Consider the following 13,722-nt stretch of genomic DNA (forward strand, 5'->3'; position numbering starts at 1 on the left):
TTTCAGAGTATCTCTACTCACCCACATAGTGTCGCCCTGTCCATGCTGCTGTTTTTAGCAGTCCCTATGCTCTATGCTTCCCCACTGCTGGAGTCTTTCCCTGTTTCAGGAAAAGGCTTCAACAGCAGGGAAAGACCCTTGCAACTCCCCCAGTGACTGCACTAACAGAGCCTTTCACTGACACATATAGTTACACAGTACAGCATGGATACAATCTGTATTTTACTGTGGTGTGTAACTAACCTTACATGTTACCAAAATAAGTGTTGATTGTACATGTGGCCCATGAGTACAAAGCCGATGGCTAAAAACCACTGTAAATCATTAAGAAACAACATACACAGAATTCTATTTTTTACTCTTCAGAATTAAGGCACACTTTAAAAAGACTTACATCTTATCTTGGAGATAGCTGTTTTCCTTTAAAATACAAAAAAAAAAAAAGAAATACAAAACCAAGGAACAAAGAAGAAGGTAATATGTGCAAGTCATCTGAACTTCCCCTTCATGACACTGACTCAACAGTGAATCACAATCCAAACTGGGAAAGCATACTGCTAAATTTGTGGACATATAAACATATTGATGGGGTTTCATAGCTATAGCATTTATGTGTAAGGACTCGCTTTCGATAGCAAACAAATTGACTATAGTCCAAACCAAGTACATGAACAGGCTGTAGCACAGATTGTCATTTCTATCAAATAGAATCCCTAGACAGGCTTCGTCATATATCTGACACTCTTCATTCTGTGCTTTGGAGAAATTGCCTAGATCACTGACAGGAAAACTAGCTGATTTTTTTTAGTTTTATTTTTAATAATATATAAAGTTTGAAAGAACTCTCAAAAGTTTGTTTCTGCTGTAGGATATAGAAACAAGAAGGTCAAAAGAGAAGTAAAGAGAGTCATCATGCAACTTCAGTTATTGTATGCTAAGGACTGGATGGTGCCTCATGCTGTAGCCACTGTTGTGTATTGGGGCCAGATCAGAGCCACTTGACAGAAGCTCTCATCAGTGTGTGGGGAAGAGAAACAACATCTCCAGAAACTTTATTGCATTCAGGATGAACAATCAAGTTACTGGCCAATGAGTTCCAGTGGAGAGTGCAGAGAATATATGGGATCATCATCATCTCAACTCCCTGCTGCTCTCTTTGGCTACATCTGCACTAAAGCTCTATTTCTCATCTTTTGAGTGGTCTCGTCATTTCAAAATATAATGACATCCCTGTAAACCTCGCTATGCTGACATCCCTGTAAACCTCATTCCATGAGGAGTAAGGGATGTTTTGGAATAGCGATTTATTTCAAAATAAGTGCTGTGTAGATAGCACCAAATTTTGAAATAAGCTGTTTCAAAATTGACTTGAAATAAACTACACAATTTGTGTAGCTCAAATTGTATACCTTATTTCGTGCTATGGGTGCAGTGCATCCCTTTGTGGATATTTGACTGACTTGCAATCATTTGAATGCAGGATTTGTGTTACAGAGTCCATAAGTTTCAAGTGAGAAGTCTCAAGGCACTCTGTGTTTTCTTGTGAACCCATATATGTCAGACTAGTCCTATTGTTCTCACCATGAAGTTCTTAAGGGTTAAACTGAGTATATCCATTATATATAAATATCTAATGCCCATATTTTGTTGATTATATTTATTATTATAGCAATGCATTTTATATTTTTCTTTCCCCATGCATATATAAAGTCTTTCCTTGAATTATCTGGTATCAAATTTCCAAGACATAACATACCAATGGAAACAAAGCTTCATTACAGTTCTATATTCATCAGTTTAAAGATGATATTAGTAACAATTTAGACTAATGCAGTACTAACACTTTGTTAATAATAGCACCTTTTCCCCTCAAATATTATTTTACTGTAGCTGGGTTTATGGATCAGAGTAAATAAAAGTTTCAGATCATAAGTACTTTGTAACAGGAGTTATGCCCCCAATCTAACAATTTTGCATGTCAGTGTGATTCCTGGTTGTAGCAAATTACAAGATCAGGACTTAAAACTTTACCCATAGTTCATTTTAAAAATTAGCATCTATATAAATCTTTTCTGTATAACACATTTTATCATTGTTTATGAAACACAGCAGTTTTTGTAATCATTATCTATTATGAAAGTAGTTATAGGTCACAGAGGTCTCCTAATGCAACTTTTTGTCCATCTGCTTCTCATGTGAAGGAGTAATTTTCATAGGAATATTTAATCAGAAAAGCTATTGACAGTCATTTAAAGACAAGAGACCTATTGTGAAATCTCCCACTGAGATTCTGATGCAAAGTAACTTTCCTCTGAGGTCTGAGGAATTTTCCAGTAGGCCTCCCATAGAGAAAATGCAGGTGAAATTAAAATGACTACTTCAAATTAAAGTATCTCCCCAGTTAATTAAAAAATCATCAAAATTCTTGTCTCAAGACATTATTACCCATGTATCCTCTTGGATCATCTTTCCTTCTCCACTTACATCCTCAATACTCTTTCTTCAGCATTTCTAAAATATTTTATTTCTTTTCAAATATATCCTTTCCTATCTATAGCCTGTGCCAATATATTAGATCTGCTAATAGTTTATGCAGTGTTGCTGTAGCAATGTTGATCCCAGGATATTAGAGAGGCAAGGTGGCTGACGTAATATTTTTTATTGGACTGACTTCTGTTGGGCTATGTCAACACTGCAAATCTATTTCAGGAAACCAGAGTATCCCGCAATAGCTATCCCATATCTTCACAGCAAGCCTGCTATTTTGGGCTTACTATTCCAATGTCCCTGTAAACCTCATTCTACGAGGAATAAGGGGCATTTTGGAATAGTGCTTTATTTTGACAGCACCAAATGACGAAATAAGCCATTTCAAAATAGTTGTGATAGGCATGTGAAGGGTTTGTGGATCCTGAAAGATTGGTTTGATGCTCTGTTGATCACTACAGTACTGGAGTGCATGTTTTCCATCTGGATCTGATGCCTCTTTGAGTTGTTTTGTCCTGGTCTGTGAGGAGTTGCTTCTGATGCTATATTTGGAAAGGTTGGGAGATATTTTTTTTTTATTTATAGTCCAGGAAAGAGGATTCAGCAAAGCTTTCTTTCAGAATAGAATGCCCATCAACATGGGTGGTTGGTGAAGCTACCACTTGGAGAGGCAGTAGCTTCCCAGCCTAGGCTCCATTCCCTTTCCACTGTTGCCCTCCTCTCTTCCCCACACATCCTGTGTTCCCACTCACTGTTTGCTTGTCCCCTTCCAGTAAAATCCCTGAACACAAGCAAATTATTTTTGAAAAAACCCTCTACTTTTCTGCAGTTTCTTTCTCAACAAAATGGAGCATGTTTTGTACCATGTGACAGGTATGCAGAAGGTACCTAATTGACAGCACTAAATTTTTGATAAGAAATGTCAGTCATAGGTTTATTACATACCTTCATAGATGACAGCAGGGATTTCTCTACACCCCTGCTATGGGAGTATATACCCCCCAAATTTCTCCAACAACCCTCCCAGTTTTGTGAACTAGTTACATGCCAATTTAGTGATTGTTTGGAAATTTGAATTGAAATTGAAACATTAATACACATTTTAAAAGTATGTACTGTGTATGATAAGATATGTGCATCTGAAAAAGTATAATAGATTTGAAAAGTATGAACATAGACTATCCTTATATGGCTTTGTTTTTTATGATAATGTCAGTGCATTCATTTTGGTGATGTTGGGCAAGAATATATCAACATGTCACCTGAAGAGTCAAGTAGCGTATCTACATCTGACCAGCCCGAAGCACAAATACAACTACCTACTGAAGAAACAATGTCTCCAAAACCTAAAGGCAGTTTCCAATGTTTGTTGATCATATATATATATATAGTGTTCCCATATATTAAAGTTACAAAAGATGGCTACTGGTGCACCTCTTACAAAAAAAGCTTACAAAGAAGGAAATCTTTCCAATGCTATAACTGGTAAAAGTGGAGGAGCTTGATTTGTCAGACCGATCAGCAAAGCCAATGCTGACAAACTACGTGAAAAGGCAGCAAAACACCAGGCTTCTGGACTGTATCAATATGTAGAAAGCCTTATAAGCCCACTTTCAAAGCCAATTTTAGAAGTACTTAATGAGGCTGTTAAGAATGCTGGAGACACAACACAGTTCATGCGAAAAAACATGGCTGTGGCATCATACTTTCTATTTAAGCAAGCGATACCACACACTACAAACTGGAGGCCAATGTTAAGTGCATTGTCACTTGTTCATCCTGAATTTGAACACTGGTTGCGAACAAAGCCAGCAAATGCTCACTATGTTTCTGCAAGAAACTCAACTGACTGACTAGCATGCGGTACAACAGTGAAAGACTCAACAGTTGAAAAAGTGAAGAACTCTCTCACCACATTAAAAAAATTTGCATACATGGCTGATGAATGCACTGATGCAAATGGGCATCAAGTATTAAGTCATTGTGTACGTTATCTTGATGTCAGTGGTAGGCCAGTAGAAGCATTTATAGATGTTCAAGTTATAGAAAACACATTGGCTGCAACTGTGACAACCCACATCTTAGCAGAGTTAAATGCTTGCCAATTGGACCCCCAAACAGATGGTTGCTTGTGCATTTGATGGAGCTGCAAACTTCTCTGGAAGACATGGTAGAGTATAAACTTTGCTCAGAGAAAAGTGTGACCCTAATCTCTCCTATACATACTGCAGAGGCCACCTACTCCAACTAGCACTAGTATGAGCTACAGAATCATCAAAAGACATTAAAAAAGCTATAAATTTAACGTCTTCATTATATTCTTTTGTCAGCAAGAGTCCAAAAAAACTGAATATCTTGGAAAATATAGAATATTCACTGGGACTGAAGTTCAAATTAGTCCAACCTGGCTTTCTTATGAGCGAGTCTTGGCTATTGTCTTAAAATTACTCCAGCCGTTATTACTGGCTTTGAAAAGTATCTACCAAGATGGGATGGATTTAAGTAGTGAGGCTGCTGTATTACTTTTGCTACTATGTTCAGAGAAGACTATTGCCATTCTCTCTCTTGTAAATCTACTGTTGAAACCACTTGGGTCATTAAACAATGACATCCAGGAATCTGCTACAACAGTAGTAGATCTTTGTCCAGCAACAAAAGCTACATTTGGATCAATCAAAGAGCTATCCATTGAAAAAGTACTGGAAGAAGCAAAGATTTCAGACCAGAAGTTTACTAATGAAGGCATTTATATTGAAACCTTAAGTGAAGAGGAGAAGAAGTATTTGTGAAGAAAACTGAAAAAGTACACAGACTTGATTCTTAAAAATTTACAACAGCAACTTCTAGATTCTACTCAACCTCCACGTAGCTTTTACAGATGCCTGTTCTATAAAACACCAACACTTGAGTGGAGTGAGGCACTCCCAGCAATGGGACTGCCATGTGCTCAGGACAGAATAGAGAATTTGAATACAGATAGAAATATTTGAATATCATACAATGAATTAATGAAGATTTGACTTCAACTTCTTTTTTATCTTCACTAGTGGCTTGACCGGATCTTTGTGCTATGTTTCCTGGGATGAAAGTAGTGGGAATTCATCTCTTGCTACTCCTAGTCACAACAGCTACAGTTGAGCATTCTTTTTCATCATTGAATAGAATTTTGTGTTCTGAAAGAAGTCTCCTTCTGCCTGATCATGTGAATGAACTAATGAGCATATCAATTGAAGGAATGGAAGTACCAGACACACGAGAAGCCACCGAAGATGAACACATTGCATTTGAGAAGTTCATTATCAGAGTCATGAAAAATTATAACAAGAAACCAAGAAGGATGTAGACGTAGTGCTTCATAGAAGGCATGAGTAGCCAACTTTAATTTGTGTGATTTTAAAACATGAGTTAAATCAAATAAAATGGTCATGAAACATTTTTCAGTTTTTACTATGGTGCCATACAGCCCACCTTCGCCCTCATGGTCTCACCCCTTGTAGCTGGTCAGAGTAAGTCTAAGGTCTGACACTGGGTTCCCAAAGTACAAAATACGCCACACAGGTATCTGTCAAACACAAGTAGTTTATTTCCTGACTGCTAACAGTTGTGCCCCATAAATGGAAGAACAACATAACAAAGAAGTGGCATATCTTACGTCCCTTCCTGAAAGCCTGGGACCCCGGGTAGGCTGTGGATGAAGTGGGAGGTTGTCTCAGCTTCCAAGGCACCGGTACCCAAAGCCCAGTGGTGAGGTCCGATTTCCTAGGCTCTGAGGAAGCCTTAAATATAGTTTTCCTGCCTTGTTTGGCAATTTGGAAATTTCCAGGGCTTACTCATTAGTGCTGATGTAGAACTTAGCTGTTAGTTATCGATCTGGTTCTGATCTGGATCTTCCTGTTCTTTGGCCCTGTTTACATGATCAGTACATTAGGGTAAACATAATTGTTTATGTGTTCTTGCCCTTTACCCTTATCTCATACTTGTTCTTGCTATACTGGCAACAATGCTTATCTTAAGTGGCGTATGTTCCCAAAGACTTGCTTCTGGCTCATCGGATATAGGGAAAAGGGAAAGGGGGAAAGAATGCAGGCCTCACCACCTCTAAACTAACACGTACAAAGTTCTTCCGCAATTGACCACTACACCCCTCATCGGCCCTGACACCCCGCCCCATAAATTTGAACACCCACCTAATTCAGTACAGGATTTCCCTTAATTCCTGGGGAAAACACTGGATGACAGGCAGGCAGTTTGCAAATGCCCCAGACTCTTCTCATTGATACTGGGGAACACAGAATGACAAACACCAGTTTAAGCTAATTGAGAAATCTTTGTCCTTTATTCACATAATCAAACACAGTGTTAGGCCTCACCCTATGCTGCATTTGCCCCCTGACAGGAAGAAAATGAGTAGAATCAGACTGCAAAAGTTGCCACCTCATTTTCATTTCTTCATACAAACCAGCTGAGGGCTTCCTATGTTGCTTGTCTCAACAGCAAATAAGCACCTCAGACAATGAATAAGAATTGCTAAAGAATATACCAGTAAAATAGAAGCTGGCTGCTGCTTTAACAAGAAACAGCCCCCATTCAGCTCACAGAACCAAGAAGGCAAAATATTCCACTCAGGCAGCATGATGGTACCAGCTTTATGTACCAGACTGGCAGACCCAGTATCCCCAGAGGTGAAGGAACCAAATCCCTAACCCTGGTCTCAGCAGGCAAATGTAATCTCCCAACCAATGAAAAGAGCTGAGACTGAAAAGGGTTGATACCTATCCTACCAATAACTTCTCTCTTCCTTGCCACCACGTCCCTCCTCCCTCTGCCTCCTTTCTTCCCTCCGCATCCTTTCTCCCCAAGCGCCCACTGCTCAATACCACTGCCCTCCACAACGATGCATGTCCCCTGCCTGACAATTTCAGAATTTGAACAAGTAAAAAAAATTGTCCTGGCTCAGGCCATTGCTTACCTATGGGAGAGCTCTGAAGGACTCCTCTGGCCCAGGTGAAGGGAGATCCATTACTCCTGGCCATTTATTGTTCTGTGATAAGAATATATTAATCATTGTTTTGTTTTGTGCATTTTAGTACAAACTAATTGATCATGATAAATCATAGACTTGTGTATGGCTCTTTGAAGAAAAAGTTTAATATGGCAAGGTAGGGAGATATATCATTCAAAGAGGAAGGACGCATGATTAACAGATTGGTAACAAATTTAAAAAAAATTATATATTTCCTCTTCAGTGCTTACAGGGTTTTGAAAGTAATATTGTTAAATCTTTTCAGAGTAAAGAAAAATCAAAACAGGAAAAGTGGAGATAGCTAACTGCTGAGTGTCTGCTACCAACTTAAATGAAGTTTTGCTTCTTGGTCGTTAATTTGACTGTCTTAGGCTATGTCTAGACTACAATGATCAATTGGAAAAAGAAATGCCATTTGTGGTACGCAAATTACATATATTTTTCCGATTTACTTCCAAAAGAGATTTTTTCGAAATTTGGCCCATATACACAGGGCCAAATTTCAGAAAAAAACCTCTCTTTTAGAACATCCCTGCTTCCTCGTAAAATGAGATTTACAGGGATACTGAAAAAATGCTTCCACATTTCCAACTTTTTTTTCGGAAAAGCAGATGTGTTCCTTGGATGCAGCAGAGCTTTTCTGGGGTACCTCCGGTATCCTGGAAAAACTCTGCAGTTTAGACATACCCATAAAGAGTTATAAGAAAGGGGAAAATCCTGGCCCCATTGAAGTGAATAAGAGTTTTGCCACTGAGGATATGTCTACACTAGCCCCCTAGTTCGAACTAGGGTGGCTAATGTGGGCATTCAAACTTGCAAATGAAGCCCAGGATTTAAATATCCTGGGCTTAATTTGCATGTTCCCCGGGCAGGTGCCATTTTTAAATCCCCTTAGTTTGAACTGACTGCCCGTGGCTACACGCGGCAGTCAGAAGTTAATCCGAACTAAGTCCTTAGTTCAGATTAACTGTTACTCCTCCTGCAATGAGGTGTAACAGTTAATCTGAACTAAGGTCTTACTTCAGATTAACTTCTGACTGCCGCGTGTAGCCATGGGTAGTCAGTTCAAACTAAGGGGATTTAAAAATGGCACCTGCCCGGGAACATGCAAATGAAGCCCAGGATATTTAAATCCCGGGCTTCATTTGCAAGTTCAAATGCCTACATTAGCCACCCTAGTTCGAACTAGGGGGCTAGTGTAGACATACCCTGACTTCACTAGGACCTAAATTTCACCCAATGTGCCTGACACACAAGTTGACTTAGCTTGAAGATGTGTGACTTCCAAGAACCATTTCATTTAAAAAAGTTTACCCTGAATGCTGCTCAAAGTCCATGAAGAAAAGAAAGTAAATTTATTTTACTTTTATTTTAAAATATTCTGTACCCCATTTCCAACAATCTTTTTTTTCCCCAAAGAAACCTTTAGGGGCTGGAATGAGAAAAACAGAAAAGGAAACCTTACTTTGAAACCTGATAATTTTTATTTTGATTTTTTTTAAAATCATGACACTTCATAATATCATTTGCTGTTTGCAAACAGGAATGTATATGTATATAAAATATAGTAATTTTCTGTGCATGTGACAATTTATAATTGAAGGTAAATTATGCTAAACTGGCAATTCTGTCTTATAGCTTTCTTTCAGGAAGGAATTCAGGTATGAATAAATCTGGATCTCACAGATGTCTTGTAGAAAAGTGAAAAGGTTTTATCAGTACTAATTAATTAGTACTAATAAATGTAATTCCTTAGGCTGCTTATCTCCGGCAACCATTATTTCCTTAAAATGTTTCACCCATGGACCTGGGATAATTAAACCCAAATTAGCAGTATTTCGCTTTTCTCATTTACTTTTTCTAAAAGTAAGAACATTCATTCAGACAATAGTCAATTATTAATATGTTATTGTGTGTTCTGGCAGTAGTAATATCCAAGACCCAAATAAAAAATAACTCTATCTTATGCTTGGAGTTGCTTAAAAACATAAAAAGATACAGTCCTACTCTAGAATATACAGATACTAAAGGTATGCCTACAAAGCAACATTAACCCACGTCTTCACAGCAGGCAGTTATTTTGAAATAATGTTGAAATACTGTCAACCTAGAGGACTTCTTACTCTGAGGACACGTCTAGAAAAACCGTTCTGCGTCCAGGGAACATATTTGTTCTTCCGCCTTTTTTTTGCAGACAAGCAAATGCACTCTTTCAGAAGCTCCTGTATTCCTAGTTATTCCTTATTCCATGAGGAATAAGAAGGCTTCTGAAAGAGGGCTTTTTTTCAAACATTTGGCCCAGTCTAGATGGGCCAAATGATGGAAAAGCCTCTTCCAACAAAATAATCGGAAAAAGCTATGCAAACTGTGGAGTGCATTTTGCGTATCTTTTTCCCCCAAAAAGATGTTGTCTAACTGTACCCCGACTGCTGTAACCCTCATTGTATGAGGAGTAAGGGAAGTCAGCGGAAGAGTGCTCCATTTCAACATAAGTGCTATGTAGACACTCACAATTTTTAAATAAGCTATTTTGAAATAAACTACACAATTGATGTAGCTGAAGTTGCATAACTTTTTTTTGAGTTAAGCCCTGCTGCGTAGATGCACCCTAACATGACAAAATAAAAACAGACAGGATAGTAGAATGGGATGCAAAATGGGGTTCAAGAGTAGGACTGGGCTGGGTAGATTTTATGATCATTGATAGCACTTATTCACTAGTGGTGATGAAACTATTTGTGTAAAGGCTGCACTGTCTAGTCCAAAGAGATCAGAGTAAAGGTAGCAATATATTTTGTTAGTTCAATTTTTTCTCATTGTATGTGTATTCCTTAATGGTGGCAAAGCTGGGATGAGGAAAGATATCTAGTTAGGAACAAGAGTTGGGGAAGAGGAAGAAAAGTCTGCAGCAGAGAAATGAAAAGGGAGATGAGACAGCTAGAATGTTGAAGAGGAATCTGAAGAGATGGGAGACTGAGAACAACAGTGGTGTGACTGAAGTACATTCATACACAATATTCACTCAACATTTTTAAAGGTCATTCTCTATTAATAGAAAAATCACACAGGATGGGAGTAAAGGGGGTGGTGCTAAACTTCTGCTCTTCTTCTGCTGCCAGCCAGCATAGCTCATTTTGCTTAGGTGAGTGGATCAGAAGCAGCAGGTCTCTTCTAAGACCACTATCAAGGATTTTTCCCCACTGTATAGTAAAAGTCACCAAGTTTAATCTCTGAGAAGTGAACTAAAAATCTGTAATTATTCATCCATCCCATCCTACTCAATGCCCAGCAGGTTATACTGATTAAATTCAGAACATTATTTTGGAATTATCAGACAATCTTAACACAATAAAAATAAAAGGTAACACAAATCTTGATGTTGCTTTTACTTTAGTGATCTTAATATGTCTCCTGTTGATTTCACCCTTGAGTAACCCTCTGGTATCATCACTTTTTTTAAGATCCCTGTTTAAAGACACTGATCTTCCTCCCATGTTCTATTAGTTTACTTGACTTTCGTCACCGTGGGTATCTCTAGACTACAGGGATTTGTTGACAAAAGTGGACTTTTGACAACAAAACTATACCTGCATCTACACTGCTGCTGAGTTCTGTCGACATAATGTCAGAACTCAGCAGTTTTGTCGATGGCTGTAAACCTCATTCTATGAGGAATAACGCCTTTTGTCGACAGAGTTCTGTCGACAGAAGGTGTTATTGCATCTACACTGTCCTTTGCATCTACACTGTCATGTCAACAAAGCGGCTTGCTTTGTCGACAGAACTGGATATAGTCTAGACACTCTTTGTCGACAGAAGCTTTGTCGACAGTATCTGTCGACAAAACTTCTGTCGACAAAAGCCTGTAGTCTAGACTTACCCTGTAAGTGGAAGAGAATCCCACCCTTTGTTAAAGAATAGTGTTCTAGCCATCACAATATTACAAGTACATTGTTCCAAGTAAATGTTTCTTGTAAGCATTTTAACTTATGCCACTGCCTCTGTGTTAGCCATTTTTAATTACATCTGGAAGGATGGTTAAAAATATAGATTATACTTATTCTTTTTAAAATCTGATTAAACCAAAGAGGATTTTTTTCCTCGCCTGCTGTTATAAACCTGTATTCTCTATGTAATTTTTCTGGAATGGAACATGCAGAAGCATGGTCAGCTATAAATTGTTGCAAGGTACTTGTCAATCTCAAAAAAATAGAGATAAGCAAAATCAAAGGAACACACTTGATAAGATAATTACCTTTCAGTTTGCAAAGGGCTAACAATTGAATACATTACCATTTTCAAAAAACTCAGAGCGTGTATAATGATTCAACATCTTGCTTTCATCTAATGTCTTGTCAGTAAATGCTGTAAACAGTACACATTTTTCAAAAAAGTCCAGTTTAGCAGGCACTACTCTTCAGAAATTGGAGTTCATAGTGATTACTCACATTTATGAACATTTTTTCAAGCAATGTGATAGACAAGTTGCCTTCATGAAGTTTTTGTTCCAGTACTCTTTGTACATTCTGAACACCCACATTGAGAGTGCAAGGAATGTTGAGTTGTGCTATTCCGCTTTATATACATACTTTAGCTGTACTTGGGTTTAAGTCAAATTTTAAGTTTTGATGCTAGCTTTACTGACAATAAATCAGAATTTGGGGAAAAATGGCAGCATTTGGAGCCTAAAGAAAACAATGAACTCGACATAGGTGGACCCATGTACCCACACAAAGCACACAGTGGTGGATATAGGTCTTTAGGTATACAATGATCAAAGCAAAATTATAATGTAGACATACCAAATATTTCCTGCTTGTTTCCTACTTGTCTACAGAATGAACTACTGTAAGGTATTTCCACTATATTGCAAATATTAAAGTATATGGTTGCTGTTATTATTAGTATCCTAGATGTTTCACAGAAACACAAAGTGTGTGTCTAAACTACATGGCTCATCAAAACGAGGTTTAAAGGATCTGCCAATGAAGGTTTCTGGGGTTGGCAGATCCCCATCTAGACTGCCGCGCTGAGACAACAATCAGCTGATCGGCACAGCGTGGCAGCCATTTTGATTTAAATGAAGCTGCGATTATTTAAATCACGGCTTCATTTCCCTTTTCCATCCTCTGTCGATGGAGCCATGTAGTTTAGATGTACCCAAAATGCCACAGTCTCTACCTTGGGGAACTTAAACCTTGAGACTAGAAAGATGCAGGTATGTGATAAGTTTATACATCATAAATAGTCCCATTTATTTCAATGGCCCCACTGTCTGTACAATTTAAATATATGCTTAGTAGAATGTGGGTCGTGCAAATGGGCAAATATTGCAAATGGATCTGTATAAGAGAATGTATTTGCAGGCTCTAGCCCTAAATTAAGATATTAAACTATAAACCAGAGTCGTAAATAGTTGAAAGTGAGTATAAGGACAAAGTTATGCAGTTATTCAGTTAAGGTACACACATTCTGAAAGTTCCTTGAACAACAACCAAATTTTAAAACCCACTTTTATACACATGTGCACACACATAGTATATTATTTACAAAATGTTTCAAAGCTCTCACTCATGCTATAAAACACGATTTATTGTTAAGCTTTTGTATGTCTGTAAATCAAATACTGCTTTCTAAAGCTAAAAGCCACAAAATTCCATTTTAATGAACAGAGACATTTGTCTCCCTAGTCATATTCATGTAAAAACTTTTGAAAGGGTGCTCTTTCATTTTTATAATTCTCTGGAAACTCTCCTCTCCTGTGCAGTGAGTGATGGAAATTCTTAGCATTCTCAGCCACTTCACAGCCTTTTATTATTATTTCCTCTTTCTTTACAATGTACAGTATGAACCATGGAACTTTAGACGTCTATAAATATTAATGATCATAAATGTAACAGGTTTTCACAAAGTGAAGCTTAGTATGAACATAACACAAACTCTTGACAATTACTACCACATTTTTTTCTTTTCAGTTGCAGTCTGTGGATGGGCTTTTGAAGAGCACCTAAGTGACATAGGGTTTACAGCATTTAGAGCACAAGTTACATAAATGCTTTTGTGTATCTCAACCCCATCCCAATGAACTGTTGACTACATAATGATAAGGGATGGCAATGAAACAGAAAACATTTTGTCATTGGTGTATCTTAACTACTTATAATGGTTTCGTTTACCATAACAAATATAACATCCCTGAGCACTACTAAAGT

At 37.8% G+C, this 13,722-nt stretch overlaps 1 long non-coding RNA gene across 2 annotated transcripts in view; it reads right to left on the reverse strand.

Moving 5' to 3' along the window:
• Positions 1-6,061: 6,061 nt before the first annotated feature.
• Positions 6,062-13,722, reverse strand: part of LOC112544044 (uncharacterized) — a 41,547-nt gene continuing 33,886 nt past the window's right edge. The window contains exons 3-5 of one of the 2 annotated variants that reach the window (XR_012901494.1): positions 7,457-7,528; positions 6,675-6,766; positions 6,062-6,391 (exon numbers count right to left, since the gene is read on the reverse strand). This is a non-coding gene — a long non-coding RNA (uncharacterized LOC112544044). The remainder of the gene's footprint in view (positions 6,392-6,674; positions 6,767-7,456; positions 7,529-13,722) is intronic. The other variant, XR_012901495.1, reaches the window with a different exon arrangement.

The sequence above is a fragment of the Pelodiscus sinensis genome, chromosome 1, assembly GCF_049634645.1.
Source record: "Pelodiscus sinensis isolate JC-2024 chromosome 1, ASM4963464v1, whole genome shotgun sequence".
NCBI classification, from domain to species: domain Eukaryota; kingdom Metazoa; phylum Chordata; order Testudines; family Trionychidae; genus Pelodiscus; species Pelodiscus sinensis.